The following is a 9,954-nucleotide window of genomic DNA, read 5'->3' on the forward strand; positions in this document are numbered from 1 at the left end:
ACACACACACACACACACACACACACACACACACACACACACACACACACACACACACACACACACACACACACACACACACACACACACACACACACGTGCATATTTAAGAAAAAATAAATTTAAAGATTTGGATCATGAGTAGGAGGTTAAATATTCCGTCTACAAGGAATTTTGGTAATCACTTGTGAGTCGATCACGTGTTTTCATACTCTTTACTTTCATCAGCATAGAAGAAAAGGAACCGACATTGATCAATCCGTGCTAATGTTATTCATTACTGTGATGTCCAACGCTGTTTGCTCACCCAACTTCGCTTTTGTTGAACAAATGTGATACCATCAACGGTTGTCTTCTATTATCGTTGTTTTAAAAAAAATAAAAATAAATAAATAAATAATAATAGAGCCTCTGTAGCTATTATCGTTGTGGATTATTATATTGTCCGTCACCCTCACTTAAATGCAGATACTGTCAATAGAAAACGCATTGGTTTCTAAATGTCTACTTGGAAGTCGCTTGCATAATTTTGTTACTTTATAACGCTTGTCATTTTTCTTTAAAAACATACAGCAGCTCGAGAACCAGTGATACTCATCAGAGCACTCGTTGGAAGAAAAAGAAATGTTGGTAACTTAATGTCTTGTTAAAAAAGAAAACTAAACGGAAGCTATGCCCAGATTTGGAAATTAATTGATGCATGAGCTGAATACCAGAAAGTTTTTCCACTTTTATTTGAAATAGCAAAGGCCACATTTCCACTTTCTCCACTCATGTGTTCCGTCTTGTAATTTCCAATAGAACTTGAAGAAATGAATTCTCCTTTGGAAAGATAAGATTCACTTTGTTATCCTCAAAATGTGGAAGAATTGTACAAAGAAACTAAAATATCAAAACAAAACAATGATAGTCTTATACTTATCAATATTTTGTTTCTTCATTAGTTCTAAGGAATATTTTAAAGATTGGATCATGAAAAGCAAGGTGAATATATATTCCGTACTACAATGAATTACGAAAATAAGTCCTTATAAGGACTGGCTTAAAGGGGCGAAGCAAGAATGCTTTTCATATTCCCCGTTATCTGTAGAGGACAGTGTAGGGATAAGGTGTTATTGAGCTATTAAAGCTCTGATCATGGCAGGAGGGTAACAGCAATAGCCGAGCCTCAGTTAGAACTTCATTGGCTACAGCATTGTTGCCATCCATTACCCTCCAAGGGTATTGGATTGAATGAATCAATCACCGCATCTCACGGTCGATTGTTCAATCTGATTCCTTACGAAAATAACAACCCCCGTTAAATTCTTTATTTGATATTATATAAATAATAAAGAGGTGTATTGATATATTCTATTATTTCCACAAAACCTTAAATTATATTCGATAATTAAAAGCTTAAAATTCTTAAAAGTTTATTTTATTTATTTTATTATATTAAATCTTAATGAATACCTTAATGTACACTTAATGACAAGAAAGTTTCCCATGTGTGAAAATATTTGCAAATGAATCATTCAATTTGTGCTCATGGATTCTGTTCATTATTTATTATGCTTAATTACGTGCCCTTCAGATGAAGGGCAAGTATATATATATATATCTCGAATTTAGAGGTACTTCTCCCGATGCACAGCATGCTCTAATGCTAGGTTTAAAGATCAAGAGCATTGTGAGATTTCATTCTGCAATCGCGTAGTCTTAAAATCATTGCCAATTAATGACTTCCACATCCTTCCTAACATTTGAGACAACAATTTGTTTTGTTGAGACTTCTCTGCCGACTAGTCCTGAAATCAGAATTATTTAGAACAGTAGTCGCTATGCAAACCACGAATCACCGAGATTCCATCGCAATTTTGTGGCCTTGCCACATAAAAAATTTATTTCTAGAATGAAATTTAATTTCTTTTATTGAAATCATAGATGGTATATATAAATACTTCTATTTGTTATCTACATAAGACTTTTTATAATATTCAGAGGAGGTGCTGCTATCGTGTGTTATTTTATGATCGTTTTATGCGTTTCCACACGAAGCGTTTTTCTCGAATTATATTCTACTTATTCATGTTGGTATAAACATTTGGATGCATAAGAAATCACTTGCCAATGTTATGGTCAGTACATTAAGCAGGATGTACGTTTGAGGTCAGAAAAAAAAAGAACGTTAAGTGGACATTATATGAAAGGAATATGAGAGACAGGTCTGCCCTCAAATGCTAGTTTATCTGGTGTAGGTAAGTAGTCTACTCCAATTTAGGAATCGTAATATACCCACTGAGCATAAAAATCAGACCAATCAAAGCAAGCTGTTAAATGAAGAGCCAATGGAAGCTACTCAATGGGGATGATGGTCTGACACTTACCAATACTATTAAGCAATTTAAATGTTTGTTACACATGCGGTGCATAAACAAAATGAGTCTTCACTCAAATAACACAATTCCTGACATGCAGAACGTCAAGCAACAATGAGTGATATGAGTGGGGGAAAACCTTGGGATTATGTAGTTTCCTGAACAGAGTGGCACTATTGAAATGTAACAACAACAATAATAATAATAATAATAACATCACATTAGAAATGTCATCCTACCAAATACTCGTCAGTCTGTTTATTCGAATGGTTGGCATATCCATTCTCCAACCAAATTGACAATTGACATTTATGACTTAAAGGGTGAAGCGAAAAGCTTTTCATATTCCCCGTTGTCTGTTATGTTCACAGTGAGGGAAAATACTATGAGCACTTTGCTCGCCCAGAATGGGCATGGAGATTATACATCACTGAAGGAAGTTAAAATGGCTTTTGGTCTTTTGTGTTTGAATGTATCCGTGGGCTCATAGGCTACATCTTGCTGAACTAGATCATTGGGATGAGTGGACGTCTTCAGGAAGAACTTTGCAGCTAAAGTTTGTAGGAAGGAGAAGATATAAGGAATATTTGTATCTCGGTGAAGTTAATGATTTCTGACGAACCATGGGGCGTTTAGGTTCATTCGCAAGCATTTGTTCTGAACACGTTGCAATTTGATAATATTTGTAGTGGAGGTGTGGCTCCAGGCTGGAGAAGCATAAGTAACTATAGGACGAATCGTCAGCTGGTATAAAAGCAGTTTAATTCTGATTTAGCTTGCTGCTTCTGTTTATTAGGGGATAGAACTGAGCGATGGCTTTAGATGCCTTTGTACGTGTAGCCTTGATGTGTTGGTTAAAAGTTAATTTTTTGTCGAGGACGACACCTAAGTAATTTGTTTCCGTCTGCCAGGGAATTTTGGTGTTGAATAATAAGATGTCTCCTAAAGGAGATATCGACCTTTTTGTGAAGCGAATAGCTGAATTTTTAGGGGATTTACTTGCAGTCTTCATTTGGAGAACCATCTTTCTAATTTCAGAAAGTTTTCTTGAAGTTTTCTAGTAACGAAATATGGTCGGAGAGATCTGACTAATAATGCTGTGTCATCTGCATACAGGGCCATGATGGATGACATTGGGTTGTGCTGGATATCAGACATGTATACAGAGAACAGCAATGGAGACAGTAGTGATCCCTGTGGCACTCCGGCCAAGATGGGTCGCTAAGATGAGGTAGTGCCGTTAATCTTGACTTGCATGGTCCTATTTTGCAGATATGAACTAACTAAATGTGTCAATTTCATTGAGATACCAGCTGAGATAAATTTGTGTAGCAATCCAAAGTGCCATATTTTGTCAAATGCATTGGATAGGTCAAGGAAAACAGCTCCCGTGTACTGATGCCAGTTGTAGCTGGTAGTAATTTATTCCACAATTCCGTGGATTTGGTGAGTAGTACTGTGGTATTGCCGAAAGTCGAACTGCTCTTTAGGAAGGATGTCTAGTTCATTTATTGAGGCTTGAAGACGTGAGAGGATGACCTTCTCTGCAATCTTGCCTAGGTTGGAGATGAGACTGATTGGACGATAAGTTTGAGGCAGGTGAGGACCCTTGCCTGGCTTATGTATAGGAATTACATCGGCCAGTTTCCAGGTGGTAGGAAAATAGTGAAGACTTAGGATTGCATTTAAAATCATGGTCAGGTGCACTACTGCTTTTCAGGGCAGAAGTTTGATCACCCGATTAGTAATGCCGTCTGTCCCAGGAGCTTTTTTGTCCTTTAATTTTTTAATAATGTCATATATCTCAGCAGGTGTCAGGAAGTTCATTATAATTATAAACAACATCAATAAAAATTTTATAATAATAATAATAAAACATTGCCTATGTCAGGAAGTATGGTCAGTGCTGGTGTCAGGAAGTTTGAGTGAGTGTCTGGCCTTGCTGTGAATCTTATATATGTGGTCAAAGTCAAGGTTTTCACACTAAGGCCTGCATTGCTCCTCTAAATTGTGTGCTATAACTTCTGCTTTGTCTACATCTGTGTGAGCAAGGCCCTGGTTAGAGAATATTTGGGGAAGGGGTCTGTCTTTGTTTCTGATATTTTTCAGTAGTCCCCAGATGGAGTGATCAGTAGGTGAAATGGAGACTAACTTTTCTTCCCATACTTGGTCTCTATGTGCTTTGATTGCATCTCTTACTGCCCCATTTAATCTGTTTAAAGCTGTTTTATCTTGTGGTGCACACGCACGTGTTAGGGAATCTTTTCCTAGCTCTGCTTTTTTCTCTGATCAAGTTCATGATGTCTTCAGACAAACAATCTGGCTTGCGGGCATATTTGTTGGAAGTAGCTACGATTATAACATAACAAAATTATTATAGCAGAATTAATTTGTTCTCCAACCGAACTTATAGTCCTTATAAGGACTGGCTTAAAGGGGCGAAGCAAGAATGCTTTTAATCTTCCCCGTTATCTGTAGAGGACAGTGTAGAGATAAGGTGTTATTGAGCTATTAAAGCCCTGATCATGGCAGGAGAGTAACAGCAATAGCCGAGCCTCAGTTAGAACTTCACTGGCTACAGCATTGCCATCCATTACCCTCCAAGGGTATTGGATTGAATGAATCAATCACCGCATCTCGAACACCCTCCGCTATATTCTTTATTTAATATTATTTAAATAATAAACAGGTGTATTGATATATTCTATGATTTCAACAAAATCATAAATTATATTCTAAAAATTAAAAGCTTAAAAGTTTTAAAACTTTATTTTATTTATTTTAGTATATTAAATCTTTAATATACTAAAATAATATACTTAATATACTTATAAAAATGACTTGTCGCAAGTAAATCATTATAAAAAAAATCAATAAAAATTTTATAATAATAATAATAAAACATTGCCTATATATAGAATTTTAAAAGCCTTCAAATAATGAATTTCTTTCTAGCATTAACTCTATACAGGGCAGGTTGCAATATGCTTTTCGTATCATGAAAAGCGTAAGGGGTCAAATTGAATTTATATATAAATAATTATGAGCGTACGAGTACTTCGCACATGGTCAGTTAGTTACATAGGCACAACGCACCGTATTGTGCACAATACCATATGACCAAGTTAAACTGCGATGATAGAACAGGATGTGAATTTAGCAGTATGCGAATTTTATGAAGTTCACACTAAATAATTTTAAAAACATTTAGTTATCTTTCAGAAAACGTTAAACCTTGTTTATATTATCTTTGAAAATTTGAATATTTTGAAAATTTTTCTTTAGAAACTTTAGTAATTTTTCGTTTCCTAATACATCTATAATGAAATTCTATTTACATTAATAAAAAATAGACTGAACTATTCTGAAGTTCATAAATTGGCCTCGGACATATCTTAATGTGAAAAACCACAACGTGACCTGTGACAAGTGACATTTTGAAAGGAATTGGAATTGGAGAGTCTTACTTTTCTAATTAACAAAAAGTAACATACTATAATGAATTACAATTTCTAAGGCCTAAAAAACAAATAGCGACACTTCGTGAAAGACATTGCCTTCCTTTAAGTCCCCACAAGTGAGGGCTTAAAGGAAGCATTTAGAAATTCTGATTCACTCCAGCCTCCATCTCAATTACCGAAATTAATTACTGATTTTCTGTGTATTAATAACAGCACGTAGAAAGGTGCCAAACAGATTTTTTTTTCCACTACGAGAAAATAAAGTCGGTATGTGACTGCGTTAATGATCTGTCGAAAGTAAATCCTTATAAACAACATCAATAAAAATTATACTCAACAAGTCTGAAAAATGAGGGTCGAATGCAGTAGATGTAATGAGGTCTTTTAACTGTCTTACTATTTTCCCAGAAAGGTATCCCTTCTGTAAGAACATCACAAGGATACGACAACGAATGCAACAGTCAGTAGCTGTATACATTATCGCCGATACAACATTATCAGCATTGAACGTTACGTTATGAATACATTGAGATGTGAGTTAATACAATCGACAGTATTTTTATTATTTTTTGTCATTTAATGAATATGTTAATTAAAAGTGACGTTGTTGACAGGCATAATGAGTAGACTCTGCACAAAAATTATACATATATTCGACCCGTATGTAATGAATATTGTGACGACCGACCGCTCGTCAAAACACACTGTCACTATTGGCACTATAACCCTTCTTCTAATGAAACAAATGTCATAAACAGTTGACACAACACTAATGAAGGTTGCCGCTTTCGACAACAAAAAGATACAACAGGTGGAGCCACTATTTTCTTCTATTTTCGAAACGTTCGGTTTCATTTTGGACAGAGGGTATACTTCTAATTTTTAGGGCCAAACGTTTTTATTTAAAAAGGAAATTCAATTTAAAAGGCAATAACATTTGTTTAATGATTTTGTGTAATAGTTAAAAGAACCACTTTTGTTCCGTTATACATTGGAGATGTATAACGGAACAATCACTGGCTTCTACTTTCACTAGGCTTGACACTCTCCCGTACCAAATGAAAGCCTCTTTTTTTGAAAGATTTTAATTCCATAATTTTGAATGGTTCATCACAAAACCTGCACTTTGGGAATGCGATAGAGCACGTTTAGACTTGTGGATCTTCTACCACCCAACATTCAACAGAACCTGAAACGAAGAAGCGCACAGGAAGATAAAAAAAGTATAATTCGACTAATCATGGATAGAACAAATGTCAAAGTTTTTGCTCTCATGATAAGACGAGTGTCTCATCACTTCTTATGAGTGAAGGAAGAATGGGAATGAGATGAGCTAACATAAATCGTTTATAGACCCGCCAATAATTCGGGAAACGGAAGAAATAAAGTACCAAGTATTATCTGAAGTCTTTAGCAGAATTTCTATCACTGTATTGACATTCGAAGAGTCATGTCAGATAACTAAAAAGGTCTAGATTCCTTTTTTTTGAAAAGATGTTTAGTTCAGTCGATATCGACGAAAGCTCTTCTATATGTATGTAAGGTAGCTGAACAGTGAAGCAATTTGTGAAATGATTGTGCCGTTTTCTCAACAGTTTTTCGTTGTTATAAAGCTTATATAAAAAATTGAAATGAAATGTATTGCAATTGCTGGAGTGTGTGTGGTGTAATGGTGAGGAGAAATATTCCGCAAGGATGGTTGAGGCTTAAACAAAGGGCTTCTGATTTTCCATTACAACACGCAAGCTGCAAGTTGGTTGAGCGAATAGTAACACAGATAAAATGAATAATCTCCCAATTTTACAGTATTATCCATGGGACTAATTTTTTATAATCAGATGTAGGTTGTTTATATTAAAGTATGTCTGAATCAACTACCCTACAGATATATCATGTAAAATATCAAAATACAAAAATGTGACAACCGTACCCCCCCCCCCTGCTATAATGAATCATTGTATGTATTTTTTCACAGATGGTTTTAATAAAATTAAGGAAACCATGAACTCTCAAAGAGGCAGAGATTTTTTTTTATCATTTAATTTAGAAAATGGCTACGAGAGGGCACTTGCAACAATAGTATACAACATAGGAAACCAAATTCAGAAATTTACTAAGTTTCAACCTAATACTGCCTATGTCTTCTTTGCGATTTACTGCGAAGCAAACTCTATGGACAAATAAGAAATGGGAAAAACTCTATCAGATTGAAATACTTGGGTGGCTAAACATACATAAAGTGGTAAAGCATATTAGAAGAAATCAAGATGTAAAAAGGGATATTCGTCGTCCAGTTAGGACTGCTAGTCTAAACTTATGTGTACTCAAGTAAATTACCAACTTACAAAATTCAAAAAAATATAATGCTGATAGATCTAAGAAACTGAAGCTATGTGGTAGTTTCGTTTATTTTTATGCGGTAACGTCGTGCTGTCAAATTTGTTTTTAAATGCTACAGGTGTACATGTTACGTGATGGGCATCCTTTAGTTTTTCAGAATGGGTAGCTTAATCGGTATGAACGATATCTTTGTTTAAGAGAGAGAGAGAGAGAGAGAGATGAGCTTTAATCCCTTCTACCAGATTAGCCATATTTATTATAGCTTTTCATTTGAAGAGGAATAAGTTGATTTGATATCGTAATGACGGGGGTTTGTTTTTCGCAAAACAGTCAAACTAGTACAAAGAATGCTCGACATCAATACTTTCAGTGCACTTCGCATTGCTTTTTTTTCCGCCAAAATTTAAGCAACACAACAACATCCCAGATTACTGGATGATCATAAAGTGCAGGTGATCATTCTTTTAGTTAAAGCGATCTGTGGGTGTGATTCCCACTTTTTGGGAATGATTCCGTTTGCGATAGTTGTATGAAACATTTACGTAATCTTTCGTGTGATAGCTATTCTGAAAGCACACCCAAAACTAATCAAAATAGAATGATTAAATGCCTAGACAGGGACGTTTTACGTATAATTACCTCCAGAGCATTCACACTAGAGTGCGTCATGTCCACTAACTTCGGGTCTTCTTCTCGTCAGTTTTTCTGTTTGATGGGATAAAAAATTTCAGTTTTGGAAAGAAGCACCCTCGTATCCTCCATATGAGAAGTATAGCGAAAACGTTTCGTCTCACCTCTTCGTAATATTTCCAGACTACTCTCATATTTTCAGGATCTTACTTTCCTTCATGAATTGCTCTGTAGCTCTAGCTTTCATGACCTAATCCATCGTATCCACAGTCCACTCAACCAAACAACAAGCAAGCAAACAAAAACATCGTAGGTACTTTTCATCTCAGAATTGCTTCTCACTTGTACAACAGTTAACACCATAAATCCTTATAACACGATACAAGGGTGTAACACGCGATCTAATAGTTTACAATATTGTATAATGTTCAAGCCACCTACTACAAGTAGATGAGTACCGTTGGCTGGCTGAAGTTTTTTTAGCTTTAAAAGAGTCTCGAAGCTCTGTTCGTGACACCAAACCTGAAACCTTTCAATTCTCGCGATTTGACCTCAAACAAGTGAGATGTGGTCTCAAGCCGGACGATGAAATTTATCGACCAGCTAAATACAATCCCAAACATCTACGCTTATGGCGGTGTTCAGACCCATAGTCTGTTCGTTGAAGAGAGGCTACGTTAAGCAGGATAGCAAAATTTGGTTGTGGTTCACAGAATCCTCCATAAAAATACAGGCAATAGAGAAGAGAGAAATCCAATTAACTGGATAATTCCTCGCTCAATGATTTTCCAATGACTTTCTTATTCGTTCGGTTCCTGCCTTATCCCTTTTCTGTCGATATTTTGTGGACAAATATTTCGCTATATCGGCTGTCATCTTCATTATTTCACTGGCCATTAAGGATCTAAAATCAGCTACTGATGGTGAACTATCACATCAGCTTCAATCTTACTGAATCAACTTCTCAACCTTTTCTTTTATTCTGTTTTCAGCCTTCCTCACTTTTTTCTTCTAAGATCTAAGATCTATAGATGATGAAGAAATACAACGACATGTTCCCTTTGTTATCCACATGGCCCTGTTGTATTATGAACCTCACATTTTCATCGAGTGTGAGGTTCATATTAAAACTTTCATCTAATTTAGAATTTATTTCGTATCCA

This window comes from Typopeltis vanoorti, unplaced genomic scaffold (assembly GCF_054136105.1).
Source record: "Typopeltis vanoorti isolate ZY-2024b unplaced genomic scaffold, IOZ_Tvanoo_1.0 HiC_scaffold_24, whole genome shotgun sequence".
Lineage (NCBI taxonomy): Eukaryota > Metazoa > Arthropoda > Arachnida > Uropygi > Thelyphonidae > Typopeltis > Typopeltis vanoorti.